Genomic DNA, 9,145 nt, shown 5'->3' with positions numbered 1-9,145 from the left:
CATTTTGAGCTTTTACGTATGCCGTTTGGTCTTAAGAATGCGCCATCGACATTCCAAAGACTGATGAATACAGTCTTAGATGGTTTGATCGGTAAAGTTTGTATGGTGTACTTGGATGATATAATTGTCTTTAGTACTTCACTACAAGAACACATGGATGCTCTTGAAAAAGTATTTTACAAGCTTAATGAAGCAAATTTAAAAATCCACATTGAAAAAACGGAATTTTTAAAGAAAGAAACTGAATTTCTCGGTCATATTGTAACCCCAGAGGGAATCAAGCCCAACCCTAATAAAATAGATTCCATACTAAAATATCCATTTCCAAAAACTGAAAAAGAGATTAAACAATTTCTGGGATTAGTTGGCCTTTATCGAAAATTTATTAGGGATTTTTCTAAAATTTCTAAACCTTTAACTCAGTGCTTAAAAAAAGAAAATAAAGTCATACTTAATGGAGAATATATAAACGCAGTAGATACACTGAAGCTTCTTATAACAAAAGGACCAATTCTAGCATGCCCGGACTATGAAAGAAAGTTTACTCTAACCACCGACGCATCAAATGTAGCTCTTGGAGTCGTTTTGAGTCAAGAAGGTCATCCTGTTTGCTTTGCAAGCCGTACTTTAAATGAACATGAGTTACATTATTCCACAACGGAAAAATAGTTGCTGGCTATTGGTTGGGCAACAAAATATTTCCGCCCTTGTTTACATGGTAAAAAATTTATCGTAAGTAGTGACAATAGACCTCTCCAATGGCTCCAAAATTTGAAGGAACCAAACGCTAAGTTGCAAAGGTGGAAGTGGAAACTTAATGATTTCGATTTTGATGTCAAAAATATTCCAGGAAAAGAAAACCTCTGCTACATGGTTTTATCACGTATTAAACTTAAAGATTGTTATATTAGTGATACTTCATCTAATATTGCTACTATTCATTCCGCAACAGAAGATTCTGAATCTTATATTCCTATTTCGGAAAGACTATTGAATATATTTAAACGACAACTGAGATTGATAAAAAGCAATGAAAATAGTTTGTGAACTGAAAATATTTTTAGAAACAGTATTACAACAATTAAATGTATTGACTTAACTAGCGATCGAATAAAAAATATAATAGAGAATCTTTTAATTGGTAAAAAGACTACAATATTCATGCCTAATGACGCAGATTTTGTGAGATTTCAAGATATTTTTAAAACTCTAATCAACAATTCAAGACACAAAATATCGAGAGCAACTAAAGAGCTCGAAAATGTTAGAGATTATTCGGAATTTAAAACTAAAATTCTTGAAATTCATTTAGAAGGCCTTCATCAAGGCATAAAAAAGATTGCTAATGGTTTTAAACATAAATACCCGAACAATTTAAAAGAAATTAGTAAAATTATTAACGAATGTGAATTACGCAATAGCTGTAAATATGATTACATTACCCACAAATTGCCTTTTAAAATCACACCCCCTGCTTTCGAAATCAGAGAAAAATTTGTTATTGATTTTTGGGAATGGGAGAAAAGACATTACCTTACCTGTATTGATTTGTTTTCTAAATTTGCAACTGCGGAAGAAGTACAAACATTGAACTGGTTAGAAACAAAAAGAGCGCTAATAAAAATTTTCAATACCATGGGACCCCCAAAAATATTAAAAATGGATAAAGGTCATGTCATAAATAATGTTAACATTAAGAACTGGTGTGAGCAGCTAAATATTCTAATAGAATTAACCACTGGTAAGACTGGCATTGCAGATATCGAACGTCTTCACAAAACCCTTAATGAAAAAGTAAGAATAATTAATAGCTCGGATGATAAAGAATTAAAGTACATGCAAATCGAACAAACTCTTTTTACATACAACTATAATATAATACATTCTACAACCGGTGAAATCCTATATTACATTTTCTTCAATCACCTAACACCGAAATTTAATGCTCAACTTATAAAAGAAAATCCAATAAATAATGCTAATAAGACACGAACAGAAAACCCTATAAACACTAAACTTATCAACGCTGAAAATTCAAGAAAACGTCTGGAAAAAACACATAATCCGTTTAGAAAAGTAGAGCTAGTCAAAGCCGAAGACGTTAATGATCATTTTGTGATTAAATATAAGAACCGTAAAGTAAGGAAATATAAAAACTAATTTAAACGAAAAAAAGATTCCAAGAGAATTAAAGTACCAAAAAACATTAATTAGTTTGTTGTACAAAAACTATAAAAATAAATTGTTATTAAATTTACATTCAATTATATGATATTGTTAACAATGTTGTACAGAACTACTCAAATCGTTAATTATAATTTTATATCTATTGTTTTTAAGATACAATGAAGTTATGAAGTAATAATGTTAAATAGCATTTTTTTTATTGTAAGTTTGTCGTTTAAGTCTTTTGTTTCTAAATTGAAATTGTACAAATTTCCTTTATTGTAATTTAATTTAAGCAACAATTCAGTCTGATATCAACAGTCATGTTACGAATATCATTTTAATAATAAATAAATATTTGTTAAATTAAACTCGGATAATTGTGTTTAATGTTACTTACATATATGTATATGTATATACCACAATTTCCGTTGTTACTGTTTTAACGCGTGTTGTAAGCTGTAAATTTTAGCTTTGTCGATACTGACTTTTTACAGCAAACAATTTTGTTTTATATTAAACAGTCTTATTTTACTGCAATATATACATATAAATATATCTACAGAAATCTTTCCTTTGCCGAAATTGCTCTTTTTTTATGATACGTGACACTAGCACTTTTTAGCAAGACTTTTTTTGCAAATTTTAGCGCTTATTATCGCATCTCTTTTCAAGCTTTTTTTCACTGTAGCTTTCGTTTTTTTGTAAGTTTGAGTTCAATTTTCACCACCTTTTTTATAGGATTTATTGCTTTAGATTTCGTTTTTATACAATTTTGTACTATTTTCACACTTGTTTTTTTTGTAAAATGTATATTTTTTTAAACTGTTTACACTTTTGTTTGTTCTATATTTCTCACTAATTTCACTGATTTATGTATAGTCTGAATTTAGTATCCCCGCAAAACTAATACGGCTGTGTAAACTGACGTTGAGCAACACGAAAAGCTCCGTCAGAATCGGGAAGGACCTCTCCGAGCCGTTCGATACCAAACGAGGTTTCAGACAAGGCGACTCCCTATCGTGCGACTTTTTCAATCTACTGCTGAAGAAAATTATTAGAGCTGCAGAACTGAATCGAGCAGGTACAATCTTTTATAAGAGTGTGCAGCTGCTGGCGTATGCTGATGATATTGATATTATCGGTCTCAACACCTGCGCCGTTAGTTCTGCTTTCTCCAGACTGAACAAAGAAGCAACGAAAATGGGTCCGGCAGTGAACGAGGGCAAGACGGGCATCAAACAAACAGTCGTCGCTCTCGCGACTTGGCTCTCACGTCACTGTTGACAGTCATAACTTTGAAGTTGTAGATAATTTCGTCTATCTTCGAACCAGCGTAAACACCACCAACAATGTCAGCCTGGAAATCCAATGCAGGATTACTCTTGCCAACAGGTGCTACTTCGGACTGAGTAGGCAATTGAAATGTAAAGTCCTCTCTCTACGAACAAAAACCAAACTCTATAAGTCGCTCATAATTCCCGTCCTGCTATATGGTGCAGAGGCTTGGACGATGACAACAACCGATGAGTCGACGTTGTTAGTTTTCGAGAGAAAAGTTCTGCGAAAGATTTATGGTCCTTTGCGCGTTGGCCACGGCGAATATCGCATTCGATGGAACGATGAGCTGTACGAGATATACGACGACTGGCTAGGTTATGTTGCCCGGATGGATGAAAACACTCCAGCTCTGAAAGTATTCGACGCAGTACCCGCCGGGGGAAGCAGAGGAAGAGGAAGACCTTCACTCCGGTGGAAGGACCAAGTGGAGAAGGCCTCGCTTGGAATATCCAACTGGCGCCACGTAGCGAAGAGAAGAAACGACTGGCGCGCTGTTGTTGACTCGGCTCTAATCGCGTAAGCGGTGTTTACGCCAGTAAAGAAGAAGAAGAAGATGTATCTTATAATTTTGTAACATTAATATTGATTGTTTTTTTTTTGCTTTTCAGCATAAAACTTTTGATTTTTCGTTTTTAAAGGTTATTTTTGCAGTTAAACTTTCAATTATATTTTCGGATATACGTTTATTCGCTTAATTGACATTGCTTGTTAGTCTTCTTACTCCTAATCATAAAGTTGACTGTACTAACATTCTTTGTTAATTTGCTTAATTCTTATATTAAGATTAACTGCATGGACATTCTTTGTATCCCTTTTTAGACCTAAGGATATTTTTCTTAATAATTTCGCATTAGACGTTTGAATACAATTTCCTTTTTATAAATATATGCCAAAATTAACCTGAAAAACGTTTCCAAAGTGCCCTTTTTTAAAAACAGGACATCGCACATTTGCGGTATCTAGGTTATAAGCTGTAAAATATTCCCTCAAAAATAATACAGGATCATTCTTCAAATTTTTTGTTTAACTCAAAAATTTTCAAATACTTCACAATTTTATAAAAATCATTTTAACTTTAATTGTTTGAATAAAAGAAAAGAAAGTTAGGTTACTACGAGGCTTCGAAGTAAGCTGCTAGTACAGTGCCAAGCTCTATTTTGAATGTTAAAAATGACTTGACTTTTGACTTTGGTAGTCCGGAAATTTTGCAGTCTCCTCTGTATTCATCCATGAATCATAGATTGCCAGATCAAGAAAGTGAAAAAACACCTTGACAGTCCATTTCTTTGTCTTCATTTTAATTCTGTAATATTCGAGCATTTGATCACAAAAATCAACCCCTCCCATAAACATGTTATAGTTTTAAATTACTGGCTAAATGAGCACCTGACCCCCTTTAATATAATAACGTACACACCATACTCAACACGGTTACACCATCCACATCATACTCCACACCTCTACACCAATATTCATCCCACACACACCAACTCATCATCATCTACACCACACCTTTCACACCACACACGAGGACACCAAACACAATCAACAAAAGGGACTGGCGGACGGCGCCAGCCTCCCTTTCTAATACGATCTGCACGCTTGTACGCATCTCCGGTTAACTAAGCTTTTTCCCCGATTTTCCGTCGTCGCCAAATCATAGGTGAGTTTGCCGGTAGTTTATATAAAAAATATCTATGGTCCTTCGAGCCGTACCGGACGGCACAAAGTGATAAACAAAAAAAAAAAAAAAAATAAAATTAATTACGGTCACGCGTCAATAAAACAATAAAATAATCGCGGTCGCGCGGTAAAAAATTAATCACGGCGGAGAAAACCGGTAGTGACAAAACTTAAAAAAAAAAAAAAAAATATAACGAATGGTGACAAAAGTTGGCAAAACGAAAATATAATATAAAAATATATGTATGTATAAAAATGCATAACATATAATACATACAGTGAACAAACGTGCAAAGTGAAAAAGAAAAAAAAAATACAAAAAGTGCAGTGGGCCAAACAACAAAAAAAAAAAAAGTGAAAAAAAAGTGAAAAACGGTGACCATTGGTGACCGATAAAAAGTCCCGATAGAACAATATACATACGCATATAGTGTGCAAAACGGTAACAACTGACCGTTGGTGACCAAAAAACGAAAAAAAATAAAATAAGGCAAAGCGGTGAAACAAAGTGAAAGGAAAAGAAAAACCGAATAAAAAAAAAAAAAAAAATTAAATAAAGCAAGATAAAATTTATATACAAAAGATCATATACATATGTACATAGGTGCATATAGTATATGTCGGCAAAAGTGTGAAGTGTGAACAGAACAAAAGTGCAGGTACAAAGAATAAAAGTGAGGTGACAAAAGTTGCGGTGCGGTTAATTACACATAAAACATACATACATATGTATGTATGGTGAAACTAGAAACAAAACACCCCAAAAAAAGCTCCAATTAATTTGGCAACTATCCCTGCTAATCCCGGAGTCGGCCGAGTTTTTTTTAATAATTTTTTTTTATTTATTTAAAAATTTTTTTCATTTTTTAAATAAAAAAAATATAAAAAAAAATCGGCCTACTCCGAGATTAGCAGGGATAGTTGTCAAATTAATTGAAGTTTTTTTTGAGAAAAAAAAAACAAAAAACAAAAATGGCGAAATTTCAAAAAAATAAAAATTAAGATTTTACTTAAAAAAACGATTATTTTATATAATTGATCGTGTTAAATTTTTTTCAAGTATTTTTTCGAAAAGTTCATTCAAAAACAAAAATTTAAAAGAAAAAATGGTCCCCAAAAGTCAATTTCTACAAAAGTTATGGCTATTTGAATATAAAAAAGCCATTTTTTTAGTAAAAATTAGAAAAATTCATTCCTTTTTTGTAGTAGGACAAAAAATTTTGAAAAAATTCTCAAAAATGTTTTTCAAAGAGTAGAAAAGGATGGATAAGTTTCAGCAAAATCTAAAGGGGTCGGGTTCAAAAGTGGTCGATTTGGTATGGAATACCCCATATACATGTATAAGTATATGCGGCGCAATATAAGAATATATACATATATAGAAAAACGAGTGAACTTGAGAAAATTACCTGCGGTCGGTTAATTCTCTTTCGTGGTTTTCTTCGTACGGACACATATACATATTTACATACATGCGTATATATTGTTACGAATTTACTCTTGCTAGTTTACTTTGTTAGGTTCGTATCTCTGGATTGACAAATAAAATCAACACTGTTTAATTTAATTCAACAACTCTTTATTTCACAACTCGTCTACACTATAGCAGTTTACTCTTAGCACTGGTTGATTACGTTGGCGCTGCCACGGCTTATATAGCCACGCACTTCTCGCTGATGCCGACGTGTCCTTCTAGAATATTGCGTCTGGAAATTACCAGAACATACGGCTATACGGCGCCAGACGCAAGTAGACAGTCGCGGCGCCAGACTCAGCAATTGTTTACCTAGACAAGCAGACAGCCGTGGCGCCAGATGTCTACAACAAGACAAATGCTATTCCATATACCTACAGCTATTGTTCATAATCAGGGATGCATATAGTAATACAAATATAACTTAATACTACTTTTTGTAACACTGCCCTCCACTAAAGCCTAATCGTCCCGATTAGGCACAAATCCTCTTGAACCAAATGGGGCGAGCCTCTCCAAATGTACTACTTTCATTTTACATCGTGCTTTTCCATTTCTTTGTATGCGGTATACCACGTCATTAAGTCGTTTCATCACCATATAGGGTCCTTCCCAGGCTGTCTGCAGTTTCGGGGACAAGCCTTTCTTTCGAAGTGGATTGTACAACAGGACCAGATCACCTTCTTCAAAACCTTTTGAATTTGCTGCTTGATCGAACCGGTCCTTCATCTTATTGCTCATCAGATGCGTATGCTGCCTTACCATTAGATGCAATTCATTCATTTCTTCCTTTAAGGCAGAACAATAATCTCCATCATTTCTTACAGCTGTAGGATTCGTTCCAAACTTAAGATCAGCAGGGAGTCGCAGATCAGATCCGAAAATAATCTTTGCTGGCGTGTAACCAGTTGTCTCGTGCTTCGCTGAACGATACGCCAGCAGGAACATCTGGATGCACTTGTCCCAATTCCGTTGATCTTTATCAACGATTTTCCGCATATGTTCTTCGAGCGTTCGGTTGAATCTCTCCACCATTCCATCTGATTGTGGATGTAACGCTGTTGTCCGTGTCTTGTGGATGCCCAATAATGTACAGACTTCTTGGAAAATGGAAGATTCGAAATTCCTGCCTTGATCTGAGTGTAATTCGACGGGCACTCCGAACCTTGTTACCCAATTTTCTACAAACGCTTCGGCTACTGTCTTCGCTTCTTGGTTTGGTAAGGCATATACTTCTGGCCATTTACTGAAATAGTCCATGACAACCAGTAGATATTTGTTACCGGCCGTACTGGTTGGGAACGGACCTGCGACATCCATTGCGACTCGTTCAAATGGTGATCCCACGTTGTACTGTTGTAGCCTACCGCGACTTTTGGCTTTAGGACCTTTAGCTGCCATGCACTCTACGCAATTACTTATCCATTCTGCTATGGAATCTCGACAACCGATCCAGTAGAACCGTTGTTTAATCTTCTCTATAGTTTTTGTAATTCCAAGGTGCCCTCCACTAGGTCCATTGTGATATTCTTTCAACACTTTCGGGATCATGGACTTCGGTACTATGATCAGCAGACGAGACCGTTTGCCATCTTCACTTTCCCAGGTACGATGAAGGTATCCATTAACGAGGTTTATGCTGTTCCATTGGGCCCAATATGCTTTTGCAGTTGGACTCTCGCTACTTATTTGTTCCTTTGGTGGTCGTACCCCATTTTCTTTGGCAATTATCAGCTTTGCAAGATCAGGGTCCTCCAGCTGATTGATTCTGATGCGGTGAGGAGTCCAATCATCTTCAGTTTCTATATTCAGTAATCGCACGTCGATTATACCTTCTTTTCCTTCTGATTTGGAGCAATGTTTACATTCCAGTGGACAAGGGCGACGTGATAATACATCCGCATTTTTGTGGTGAATCCCCTTTCGGTGTTCTGTTGGTTGTTTCCATTTTGATGGGTTTACTTTTATCTTGCAATTTCGGGCAAAGTGACCCGCTTTTCCACAGTTGAAACATCTTCCTGTTGTATTTACTCGCTGTGCAGCAATTGTCTTCAGAGTCTTCAATATTTCCTCCATCAGAGCCGGTTGTTCCATTTCAACCCTTTGTACTTTGGGTGCTGGTTTACTTAGTAGGGAAGCTGTTTCCTGTGTGAGGGCGTGCGAAACCGTTTCAGCAAACGTTCTTTTTGGCATTGCATATGTGGCGCGTTTGGTGTCCACATCACGAGTTCCATTTATGAAACATTGAATATTTACCCTCTCAATGTAATCCACAGGTGCATCTGCATTTGCCAAATGAGCCAGTCGTTCTATTTCAGTTGCGAACTCTTGCAATGACTCGTTCATCTTCTGACCCCTATTTTGCAGTTCGATCTGGTATATTTGTTTCCGGTGCTCACTACCATAACGTCTTTCTATCGCACTCATCAATGCCTCATAGTTGTCCCGTTCACAGTCTGGAATAGTCTGAAGGATTTCTGC

Source organism: Bactrocera dorsalis, chromosome 6 (genome assembly GCF_023373825.1).
Source record: "Bactrocera dorsalis isolate Fly_Bdor chromosome 6, ASM2337382v1, whole genome shotgun sequence".
Taxonomy (NCBI): Eukaryota; Metazoa; Arthropoda; class Insecta; order Diptera; family Tephritidae; genus Bactrocera; species Bactrocera dorsalis.
This window is presented reverse-complemented; position numbering follows the sequence as displayed.